Source organism: Pseudopodoces humilis, chromosome 1 (genome assembly GCF_049639895.1).
Source record: "Pseudopodoces humilis isolate 2021_Gansu_Grassland_sample_001 chromosome 1, ASM4963989v1, whole genome shotgun sequence".
Taxonomy (NCBI): Eukaryota; Metazoa; Chordata; class Aves; order Passeriformes; family Paridae; genus Pseudopodoces; species Pseudopodoces humilis.
In genome coordinates this window covers 50,416,419-50,429,229 of record NC_142200.1, presented here as the reverse complement: position 1 = coordinate 50,429,229, position 12,811 = coordinate 50,416,419, and the positions used below count along the sequence as shown (strand labels likewise).

The window sequence follows — 12,811 nt, the reverse complement described above, 5'->3', positions numbered from 1 at the left end:
ACTCATATATTTCAGTGGAAACAACTAATAGCTTTTTTTGCCATTTATCCAATAAATTTTGTGAAGACAAATGCAGGGCAATGTTAAAGAGATCACGTCCATGAATGGAGAACAACAATAATTTTTTGGGAGTATATTATTTTTTTTCCCAAGGCAAACATATTTCTGAGTCAGAGGACAATGCTGCCCACATGCAATTAAGGAGTCTATAACCCACACACACGGATCCCCCGAGCCCAGTTTAGTTCACAGCAGTGCAAATCTAGAGAATTTCCACAGTGGTCAGTAAAGTTAAGCTGTTGCCAAAAACACGCATAAAGGCAAAATTGTTACCTCTTTCCACAAGCCAGTGTATGTGAGAAAAGACTGGAGGCGCAGGTCCGTGGGCAAGCCTGAATGAAGGGATTCAAGGGCTAAATGAATTCAAAAGTGATAAAAAACTTACTCCGACCACCAAGCACCACTGGTGTGTGATTTTCCTCTCTGGTATGTGGCTGCTGCCCGGGAGCGTGGTGGTGGGGAACAGCAACCTGGCGCAAGGGCAAGAAGAAAAGGAGATACCATTACTATGTGACACCATCAGTAGCAACTCCTAATTCCTCTGCACTCTAATTTAGTACAGTTGAGAGTGTCATCAATTGCTGAAATCTTTTCACTATTTTTAAACCTCAGGGACCAAATGGAAATCACATTTTAAAGATGGAAATTTAATTAGGGTTTTTGAGTAGTCATTTACCAAAGGAGAAGAGACAAGGGCAGCTCTACATTCCTTACCTCTCCTCTGGGAAGGTTTCTGATGTCCGCTGCTGACCCACGCGGTGTTTCTTTTATTGTGGATTTGTCTGTGATGGCTCCCAGCAGATCAGTTTGATGTAGCTGGTCGTCAGGGTTAAAATGGAAGAATCAATAAGTTTTTCAGTTTGCGTTTTTGCTTTCGTCAGCACTTTTAGGAAAGCCTGTAATTCTTATAATCACGTCCTGACCTTGATTCCCAAGATCATCTATTTTTGAAGATACCTACACTGTAATCAAAGTGGCCATTACGGCACTGCTAGTTACATGTGTAGCTGCTTTCATCTAGCTAGACTCCGATTAAAGGTTCCTGCAACATTTAGGCTGCTGAAGCCAATGGCAGGAGGACTGTTGCAGCAGTGGAGCCCTTACAGCCCCACAGGGGATGCTAGGCATCCACTTGAGAGGACCAAGAGCTTGGTGGCCCTTCCCATGACAGCTCCTGCCTCTAAGGCTCTGCTGGAGTCACACTTTTACTGCCTAGAAAAACCTTGTTAGCCTCAGTACGATCAATTGTCTGCAGTTAGGTTTTTAAAACATGACCTTCTTCCGTCCTTCAGCGCAAGTATTTATTAAGTGCATGGACAATTTTTCTCATTAAATTCTCACAGCCCATGTGGGGTGAGAGAAGCAGCTAATATTGTGGCTGTGACACATATTTGCAGCTCCTCCTCTTCATCTCTGGATTTTTTTTTTAACATTTTTTTTTGTCTTGGCTTTCTTCAAGTTTCTTTGTTGTTTTCTGTTGCTCTATAGTTCAGAAGAAGTGCCTCTGGTGTACTTCTGAAAGTTCAGCAGGATCAGTAATTTAGCATTTTAAGAGGCTGAGAGGCTGGGAAGAAGGCAAGATAACCACAGCACCTTTATAAGGTATTTTACACATAATAAAATACAATCAAATGTTTTGATAAATAAATTACAAGCCTAATCTCTCTTGGCTTTCCTAACAGTGACAGAGATGACTCGTCCTGATTCCACTTGCTGAAGGAACCTAATTTAAGCATCCAGATTTAGATGAGTTAGTATATGATGTGATGACTCCTTCCCACTCCTGTTCATTTTTCCACTGCTCACATGGGTAGGAAATTCAGATGTATGCTACTATTTTTTTTTTTTAACTGTGTGATGTGACCCCTTATTGTTAATGAGAAAATACTAACCTTTTGAAATGTGAGGATGAAATTACACTCTTTTCAGGACTAGAGCCACGAGCTAATATAATAAAATAGAGCCTAGGAAAGAGCTATGGAGGCACCCAAATCTCAGATCTGAAATTTGTTCCTATAATGAAAAAACCAGAACCACTTATTAAATGGTTATTTAAACAGGCTCAGGATCACAATCCCAACAAATTCTGCTCTGGCCAAGAGTAAAGAATAGTTAAGAGAGTAAGGATGCAAACCCAGACCTCCACCCACAGTTTCAGCGGGAGAAAGAAATCATCTTCCAGATGGGTTTTGCCATTGACTAATCCTGCAACAGCAAGAATTTTTATTAGCATTAAGAGACCTAGGAACTAAAAGGATCTCTTAAAATGCAGCCCCAACACTGTCTGGAACAGAATTTTGGGTGTGTAATATGCACTCACAACAGACTTTGGCTGTACTATGTTTTGTACACAGCTGTGAGCACTCATGTAGTTATTCCCCCAGAAATATCCATCTTGGTTATGGAAATATTAGGAAATATGCTTCTGGAAATCCCTAGAAAATAACTACTAGTTATTATGAGAGATCACTCTCATCTGACTAGAAGAACTGTGGAATCTAGGCAATATTATGTGGAAATTAGAAAAAAAAAAAGGGTATGAAGGCAAAGAAATACCCGGATATACCTTTGTTACACTGCATTACCATAAAATATAAACAAAAATGGGAGAAAATGCTCTCATGATTCCAATTCAGAATTTGAGGGATTTCTAAATTACAGCTCTGCCAGAGGTGAGGGGTCAAGGACACTGCCCTTCTCAATGCTAGCAATGTTTTTAGACTACCTGACATATGCTTAGGTGCTTGTGTATCCACAGGGGAGGAAGAAAAGGGTATAATGCAATGGGCATTAAGTAGGTTCATCCAATTGTTGTGGTTTACCCCCAGCTGATAACTAAGCACCACACAGCTCCTCAGTCACTGCCCCAGCCCGCCTACCAGTGGGGTGGGAGAGAGAGTAGGAAGACTCAGACTCATGCATTGTGATAAAGACAGTTTAATGGGACAGAAAAGAAAGAAAATAATAATGTTAAAATAATTTGAATACGCAAATCAAGTGTTGCACAGTGTGATAGGTCACCACCAACTGGTACGAGTCAGTTCCTGAGCAGTGGCCCCCAGCCAGCTCCTCCCCCCAGTTCATATACAGAGCATGATGCCATATGGTATGGGATACCTCTTGGGTCAGTTGGGGTCAGCTGTCCGAGCCTTGTCCCTTCCCAGCTTGTGCCTCTCCAGCCTTCTCACTGTCAGGCCACAAGAAGCTGAAAAGTGCTGTAAATTGCTCAGCAACAGTTAGAAACATCAGTGTGTTTTCAGTGTTACACTCATACCAAATCCAAAACAGAACACTGTAGCAGTTAGTGGCAAGAAAATTAATTTTGACCCAGCTGAAACCAGGACAGAAAATATTTACCTATATGCATCTCCCTTTTGGTTCTACTGTCTTGCACATCACTTGGAATGTCATGTCAAATAATGCAATGCTAGAAAAAGAGGTTTTGATGATATAATTTCAACAAAAGCTGAGGGCTGAAGTTTTCTGTTGACCACTAAGGTAGCCTGATGTGTTGTGTATTTCAGGAACAAAGTACATCCAGACCATTTCTAGTTGAAAGATGCTTCCACTCATATGCTAATGATCTTGTTGGCAAGATCTAGACTATGCTTTTTAATATTATCAACATTTGTTTCAGTTTCTCTCTTCCATTTCAGCCTGCTTTCTTTGTTTCTTTGTTTCTTTGTTTCTTTGTTTCTCTTTCTTTCTTTCTTTCTTTCTTTCTCTTTCTTTCTTCCTTTCTTTCTTTCTTCCTTCCTTCCTTTCTTCCGCCACTTCCTTCCTTCCTTCCGCCACTTCCTTCCTTCCTTCCGCCACTTCCTTCCTTCCGCCACTTCCTTCCGCCACTTCCTTCCGCCACTTCCTTCCTTCCTTCCTTCCTTCCTTCCGCCACTTCCTTCCGCCACTTCCTTCCGCCACTTCCTTCCGCCACTTCCTTCCTTCCGCCACTTCCTTCCTTCCGCCACTTCCTTCCTTCCGCCACTTCCTTCCTTCCGCCACTTCCTTCCTTCCGCCACTTCCTTCCTTCCTTCCTTCCTTCCTTCCGCCACTTCCTTCCTTCCTTCCTTCCTTCCTTCCTTCCTTCCTTCCTTCCTTCCTTCCTTCCTTCCTTCCTTCCTTCCTTCCTTCCTTCCTTCCTTCCTTCCGCCACTTCCTTCCTTCCGCCACTTCCTTCCTTCCTTCCGCCACTTCCTTCCGCCACTTCCTTCCTTCCGCCACTTCCTTCCGCCACTTCCTTCCTTCCGCCACTTCCTTCCTTCCGCCACTTCCTTCCTTCCGCCACTTCCTTCCTTCCTTCCTTCCTTCCTTCCTTCCTTCCTTCCTTCCTTCCTTCCTTCCTTCCTTCCTTCCTTCCTTCCTTCCTTCCTTCCTTCCTTCCTTCCTTCCTTCCTTCCTTCCTTCCTTCCTTCCTTCCTTCCTTCCTTCCGCCACTTCCTTCCTTCCGCCACTTCCTTCCTTCCGCCACTTCCTTCCTTCCTTCCGCCACTTCCTTCCGCCACTTCCTTCCGCCACTTCCTTCCGCCACTTCCTTCCTTCCGCCACTTCCTTCCTTCCGCCACTTCCTTCCGCCACTTCCTTCCGCCACTTCCTTCCGCCACTTCCTTCCGCCACTTCCTTCCTTCCGCCACTTCCTTCCTTCCGCCACTTCCTTCCTTCCGCCACTTCCGCCACTTCCTTCCTTCCTTCCTTCCGCCACTTCCTTCCGCCACTTCCTTCCGCCACTTCCTTCCTTCCGCCACTTCCTTCCTTCCGCCACTTCCTTCCTTCCGCCACTTCCTTCCGCCACTTCCTTCCGCCACTTCCTTTCCAATTCTTCTGCTCCCGCTGCAGCAGTGCTCTGGAGGCTCCTGGCAGTCCTGTCCCGTAAGTCCATGCGTGCATGAGATTTTCATGTGACAGCTCCTTAGATCCTGATCCAAGGGTCTGAGCCCTGCTTGCTGAGGCTGCCAGAGGGGTGATGCTGTGCTGCTTGCACAGTGCTCAGCCAGCTCCCTTCTGACTGGCAAGAGGCTGCTTTGATGGCTTATCTGGGCACACCAGGAGCTCAGCTAGCGCTGACAAAGCAGGCACTTCCCCACTAAATCTGACAGCCTGACAATACAGGTTTCTTACTACTAAGGAGGACAATTTCCTCATTAATATTTGCTTGACTAGTCTCATGTCTTCCTTTTCTCTTCCACTTTCACTCTCCCATGTAAATCCAATCTACTTGTGACATACTCCCGTCCATTTTCCATTTTCTCTGTTTTCTCCACAAACAGTCCTGCAATTCTCTTCCCTAAAGTAGCAGTGGCCAGGCACACAGAGTGGTTGAAGCCCTAAGTGGTTACTGAGCCCCTGAGCCCCCACTAACACAGCTTTGTTTGGGGTAAAATGAGACAGAAGGGGACACGATGGGTCATGCACTGAGGAGAGAGGTCAAGGCGCCAGCCATGGCTGAGACACTTTCTAGTGAGGAGCTTTTAAGGGAGATCAAAGATGAGGCTGTCCAGATGTGATATGGTTGCAGTGTGCCAGAGGAGGAAGGACATGGGCCCATTTTTGCTGAAGTTCCTCAGTGAGGGTATTGAAGGAAAGAAGGAAAGCATAAAGCACTGAATGGGCCCAAGCAAGGCAGGACAGATCTGACTCCCAGCCCAGTTACTACCTGGTGTGCAGCATTTGAGACATAAGGTTTGGCTGTCCCATACACCTACCCACATTTGCATTCTACCTCTTATTAATGCTAATTACTCTTTTGTTTTGCTATAAGAGGGAGATGTGGACCTTAAAAGGCACACAGCTTTCAGAAAGGAGCATAACCTCCTTCTCTTCTCATGGCAGAGCTTGGACAAGTTAGATTTTCTCTGAAATCACTGACTAAAGTTTTTTTAAAATCTGAAGCATACAAAACAGCTCCACATTAATTCAATAGGAATTCTGTTTCTAGACGGCAGCTGATTAGAACTGGATGACTGATTCAATTGAAGAACCCTGATGCATCAATTGATCAAACTGATAATTGATGCACTGCAAAATCTACTTTTTGATGTATCCAGAGATGGGCAGGCACCTGAAGGCAAATGTCTAATTTTAGTTTAGACCCCTTCATCAGAAAAAACCTCTTTTTTGTTGTTTTTGTCTTTCAAACACTGATACTTATGATGCCTACTTAGAACTGTGCAGTGCATGGCAAAAGTTGGTCTTATTGCAGAAAAACTGAAGTTCATTTTTTATCACTGGCCAAATTGCATGCTGTGTCCATAAGGGGGAAAAGAGAAGCTGAGCTGTTCAGAATACCTCTCTTCCAACCTACTTTGAGTTTCATTATCAATAACATTTTTTATTTCAGCAGACACCTAAACTTTCCTTATGAGCTTCCAGCACAGCCTGGCACAACTGCTACTATTTAAATCCCTTCTATACATTTTATCCATAATTTTTATCTTATGACCCAGGAAGACATAAGACTCAATTTATTCATTAACCTTAGCTTTCTGAAACTGCAATTTACTGCCCTGTGCACAGTCAGTAGTTGAATGGAAAAGGGGTAGCATGCAAATGTCAGCCAGCACTAGCTACTGCTAAACAGATAATCCTGCATACTCACTAAAACTGCACATGGCACATGAACAGCAGGCAGAAAAGCAGAGCATTGGAAAGGAAAATGCACGAAGTAGCATGTGCAGGGATTAAGGAGATGCAAAAGACCAGACTCACAGGAAACCACTCAGTGGGAATAAACACATCATTATATTAGCTTAGGTTTACGATTACAGCTAATAGCATGCAGTCATTACTTTTGCATTGAAAAGCATTTTCTGAGTGGATGGTTTCTCCACAGAATCAGATCTTTTCTCCCTGCCTTTTGTAATTCAAGATGTTGGCTAGGATTTCATATAGCCTAGTATCTCCTGCCCCAGCCATCATGAAAGAGATCAAGACATTACAAATAAGGACTGGCCTAAGAGAATGAGATCCAACTTGAAATGTGCTTGTCTTTCAACATTGCTACTTTCAATTTTTTTTCCTCCCACTGAAGCATGAGTGTATGCTTACCCAGGCTTGCAGGCAGTGTTTTTCCATTTTTCAGCTTGATCTATGTGTAGATGACCCTGGTCTCTTGCAGCTACATTTCATATCTTGTCATGGCACTTGCAGAAGTATCTCGCCGGTTGCCTGAGTGCATTTATCATGAAACCTCATATCCCTCTCATATTTCACATGTTTTGCTTGGCTTCCCAGCTCCAGTCCTAATTTCTTAATTTCTTCCTTTGCTACTGGGAAATGTTTCAGTAAGTAAAAAATGTCACTTAAAAAGCTTGAATGGTTAATGGTTCTGAACCCATACAAGGCATACTTACATTAGTATTTTCATTCAGATCAGGACCTTTTGCTGCACTTTGGTTCATGTCACAAAACTGTGCTGGAGAACGTGAAGAGGATATCTACTCAAGGAGTCTAAAGCAGAAGCCGTTCTTTAGGAGCACAGGTAGCAAATTCCAACTGCTATTGGCAGCCACTGCCCAAGGCCAGATTACAACAAGCCCAGAGCAATCCCCTCCCTAGCAGGGTCCAACACCAACTCATTTCAGCAGAGCTTCTCATTTTGGATCACATCACTTGTTAAGATTGACATACCATCCATACCATAAGCAAACACAACCTTCTCCTGTTTTAAGCTGGTGGTGCTTTGCAAGAAGGCACCTATAGAGGATCTACAGCTATGTATAGAAAACAGTAAGTTATTTTGCTAATTTTTTTGTTGTAAGTGATGCCTCTTTAATCTGATGTTTATTACAGTAGTTACTTGGTTCTCCCCTTTGGCTGAACTCGTCTCAGCCTGACTGGTAACCTTGGTTTAGCTTGCTTAGTTGTAACATTTTTTTTCCCTAGTGATCAGATAGCTACTCCCCACTCTATGCACTTTTGCATATTTTAGTCACATGATGTAAGAGTTTTTATAGAGACAATGGTGGCAGCTGGTTATTCTACATAGAAAGATGTATTTAGGACTCACACATACAGCAGCTAGTGCAGTTATATAGGAATAATAGCAAGGCCTTCAAAGTGGGAATAGTGGATGTGGTCTAGACAAATACAGGCCTGGGTTGATAAGAGGGGGCTTGGAATCACACTAAGGATTCAAATACTCATAAATGGTAAATTAAAGATACTCACAATTTGGAGCTGGGCAAAACTAGTGTTAGGAGCAAAAGAGAGAAGAAAGCATTATCCAACACATGTAAAATGCACTGTATATTGTAAATGAAGATGAGATGCCCCTGCTGACCAGTGAAAAGAAGAAAGATCCACAGAAGTATCAGCAAACATGAAAACAGCCCCAAATAGAACCTGAAGTGAGGAAGAAGTTGCCAACATCGCATTCTTCTTGGCAAGGAAGAAGAGGATACCCAGTTATCACCGCACCCCTCTCAGTGTGAGGGCACGTGCTCACGTGCATTTCTCTGCAACAGTTTAAACTGATTATTTTTCATACAGCCAGAAGTGTAAATTTAGTTGGATAATAGGGAATGTGAAATTTAGTAACTAACTGCAGTAAAATCTTAGAAACTGTTTATTGCATTTTATTTAAGTCTACTAAAACGTCAGTTACATGAACATTAAACTCTTGACTTCTCAAATAAGGCATGTCCCCATTTTTGCTTATAATAAGACTTTGAGAATAACAAACTGATTTCAATTAAGGTGTATTTTGTTGCCAGTTTAAGTAATTCTTGCCTGGATGCACAGAGTTAAAAAAAATCAAACCAACAAACCTGCAAAAGGTAGGTATTTTGATATAGATTTGTATCCAGCACCAGTGGTGCTGGATGTTAAATGTAACTAAGCTTAAACTTTTAAGTGTGTCAATGTGGAGATTTTCAAAGCTTTTGAAGGGCTTTTAATCTGCACATAAGGTGACAGAAATAGTGTAACTTGTCTGTGCTTTCTTTGGAGTGGTGAGTATACATGTCTTGTACAAAAACCAGCCCTTTTTTATTCCCTCCCACACACGTTCCACTGAGGAGAATTCTCTAAGGGACGTTGGAGTGACTTTGATTTAGGATAGTTGATAGATACTGTAATCAAAGAATATAAGTCATGTAGAAAAATAATATTGGGCATCTAAGAATATCTGTTATATCCAGCATTCATAGACTGCATGAAAATGGATTTAATTTACCTGGATTTATAAAAGCCATTCAACACATCTCTCACTGAAGGCTCTTAGAGATACTAAGATGCCATGGAACAAAAGTCCTCTTCTGGATAAATTGCAGATTAAATGATAAAAAGTTATTGTGTAAACTGCTGCTGAAACCACATTTTTGAACGCAGTTCTGGCCCTCTTGGAAAGAGATGATAAAAGAAAAGATGTACAGAGGAGGGGTGTAAGGATGTTTAAAGGTATGAAATGCCTTCAATAACAGGAACAACTGAAGATAACAGAACTTGCCAAGACTGCAAAGGATATGACTGATGGAAACACTTGATATAGGACCTTAAAATTATGGGAAGTTATTTTACCATAGAAATGGTAGAAAGGAAACTATTGTTCAACTGTTTCTTCCTGTAAAATAATGCTGGGGGATGAAACAAATTAGCAGATAATAAATTCAAAATTAAAAAAGCTCTTTTTTTCCCATAGTCTATTTTTATGATGTAGCACTTACCACCACAGTATATTGAAGATGCCAATAACTCACATGGGTCTAAAAAAATGCAAACAATTGGACAAATCCTTGAGAAAAAAAATCCATTTTGCTATTATGATTCATCAGCTCAGGGACAGCAGAAGTTTACCATCAAGACTTCCTGCCCAGCAGGGGAAAACTTAATTTTCTGTAAATCCTTGTCTATTTTAGGACTGCAGAGGGGAAAAAGCCTTCATTTTATGTCAGTCTATAACACAGGGGATTAAGTTAATGAGGCTTGAGCCCCTTCCATTTATCTGTTCTTAAAAATCAAAACTGCACTGGAGCAGAGAAAGCAATGCCCTTATCCAGAGGTTATCTCTGGCTGCAAATGGATGTTCTGGTCTCCTCTTCCTTCCAGTGGTTATTGGAGCTCTTTGGATTTTGTCCTTCCCCTCCAACATGCCACTAAAACCCCATTAGGAGCAGCTGCAGTATCCTGCAAGGAGGACTACAGTCAGAAGCCTAGAGCATAAAGCAATTTTATAATTTGGCAGTCAACACATTTTGGCTTCCTTCCCTCTACCACCTTCCCTCTTTCCAGGCAAGCTTGGACAATTCCATAAAGCCTGTGTTTACATGGCTACTGTGAATCTGCATCACAATCCCTGAGGAAAAAACCCGACTTCTTTCTTCAGGGCTGGCCAGCTTTTAGGGACCCAAACTGTTATGCCACCTAGGGAAGGTATCTGTGGGATTGTTTGTATTAACACACTGAGATACACATGGTAGATTTTATAATCCCTAAATACAACATAAGGCAGCTTTAGAGAGCATGATAAGCAACTCTGGGTTAGAAGAAAGCATAACAACTTTAATCTAAACAAGCATCTGAATTCCTTCATCACAACAAAAATCATAGCCAATGCCGACCAGGACTCCTCTTTTCTAAGAGCTAAAATCATCTTCAGGAAATAAAAATGAAAACTTTCAACTAAAATAAAACTAAATATTTCAGAAATATCTGTTAGGATCTACAGGAAGCTGGATTCTTTTGTAAGGGCTGGCATATGGCCAGACTGACATAAAAATTTGTTTTGATAATATTGACCCTGTAATCCTCTGTGACACAACAGTATACTCCAGGAATAACTAATTGAAGCAGAACTCTGAAATACCTAGCATTAAAATAAAAAGTTTACCTTTACAATTTGAATGGAAAACATCCTTGACAAGAGACAGTTTACCTCTATTTTGGCCAGAATTGGAAGGAAAAATAGTTTCACTCCAGACCATCTAATCAAGTGCAGAGAACAGATTCCACAGGAAATTCAAAGAATAATAAAAATTACGAGTCCTGAGCAAAAGCAAGGTAATAAATCACACTGAGGATGGGTTGGGGTTTTTTTGTTTTGTTTTTTTTTTTATATTTTGATTCATTTTTATTAGGAAATTAAGAAAGCCCATCTGGATATTTACTGATTTTTGAATAAGTCACTGAAGGAGGTCACCAAGAAGTACAACTAAACAGCTTGTATCTATCGTGCACTTAGTTAACTGGAAGTCAGCTAAGAATAGCTTTTCTGTCAGAAAAGATACTTAGGAAAACAGTTTTGCAAACAGAAAATAAAGTGTCTTTCTAATACTTCAGTACTTCCTTCCTTGTACCAAAACAACACACTCGTGCATTTCTTCGGCTGTATTTTCAGTGCCCACAGCTAAGCCCCATTCAAGTTGTTGCTTTGGAAAAAGCAGGAGTTTTGACGGAAGAGGCGTTCACTCAGCAGGAAGCAGCGAGAAGGAATTGCTCATCCAGCAGGGCAGGGAACAGACTCCTCCACTGGCGGAGCTCCACTGACCCCTAATGGACAATCCCCAGCAGTGCGCTGCCCTGGCAGGCATTCCCAACCCGGCCAGAAAACCCCACATTGATCAGCACTCCTCCTTTCAGCCCATTACCAACTCTGACACCTCAGCTTTTCATTATTTACTGTGAACATAGTTATTCCACCTTCGTATCTGACCGTCTGAGGGGTTCTAAGAAGCCAGAAAGGAGGGTGAACAGTGTTTAACACAGCCATTCTGACACCTAGCTAGGACAGAGCGAATTCAGATCTTCAAAAACTAAAGCAAACCGGTTTTATATCTTTCAACAAGAAATATAAAATGTTAAGGACTAGCATCTCTAATTGACCCATTTAAACTACTTTAAAAAGGAAGACGTGAAATCAGCACAGTCAAGAATCTGTATAAACGATGGTAGTAATTTTAAAGGCACAGCCCAAGTATTTGTGCCTTTTCTCCCCCAAGAATGCCTATACCTGCCATCAGGAGATAAGTGAGATGTTTCCATTAGAGGAAAAGGACTCTGCTTGAGCAAAACCCCTGCTGCTTCCACTGAGTGAGAGACCACCAGCACCATGGCTCTGGAAGGGAGAATGAATCCATGCTGGTCGGGGCAGTTTCTTTTTGTTTTTCACAGACTGCAGAGATGAACTCATGGGAATAAACTCCCAGTACAGAAAAGTGACCAAGCTGGAAACAGGCTGCGTTTCCCATTCCCTGTCTAGAAAAGGGTTTTGTTATTTTTTTTACTAGTTTGGGTGCTCTGCTCCACTTTTCCTATGCACCTTTCCTACTCCAGAAATGTAGCTGCTATAAATCTTCCAAACTAGAGAGATTTTGATGTGAGGAAGTAATGGCATGGAACGAAAAGGATCCCAGAGCTAATGCCCACACTGACAGCCAGGAGAACAGCCCCATTTAGACAAACAGCACTAGTCTGTAAGAAAACTGCTGGCTTACAAAGTTAATTGGATTAACTAAAAATCCTTGCCCAAGTCAAAAAGATCCACCGGATTTCAAACCCTGCTTAAATCTAGCACTCAAAATAATGATCATTTTATGGTATCACTTTCACAAACAATGATAAAAGGCAAACCAGTTCAGGCAAACTCTTTGCTGCCGTAAACTCCTGCCCCTTCAGTGTGGTGACGTAAACAACAGATTAAATTAAACTACATTAATTTCTGTTTAACAGAGCCCCTTGGGAGACAGTCTTGAAGGGTAAAGGACTCCAAGAAGGTTGGACATGCTTCCAGAAGGAAATCCTGAAGCTGCAGTAGCAGGCCATC

The 12,811-nt window shown here is 41.9% G+C and overlaps 1 protein-coding gene across 1 annotated transcript in view; it reads right to left on the bottom strand.

Annotated features, from left to right (window-relative positions):
- MTCL1 (microtubule crosslinking factor 1) overlaps positions 1-464 on the bottom strand; it is a 120,771-nt gene extending 120,307 nt beyond the window's left edge. The window contains exon 1 of the mRNA XM_088065392.1: positions 446-464. The gene's annotated coding sequence lies outside the window, so the exon portion shown is untranslated. The remainder of the gene's footprint in view (positions 1-445) is intronic.
- Positions 465-12,811: the final 12,347 nt, after the last annotated feature.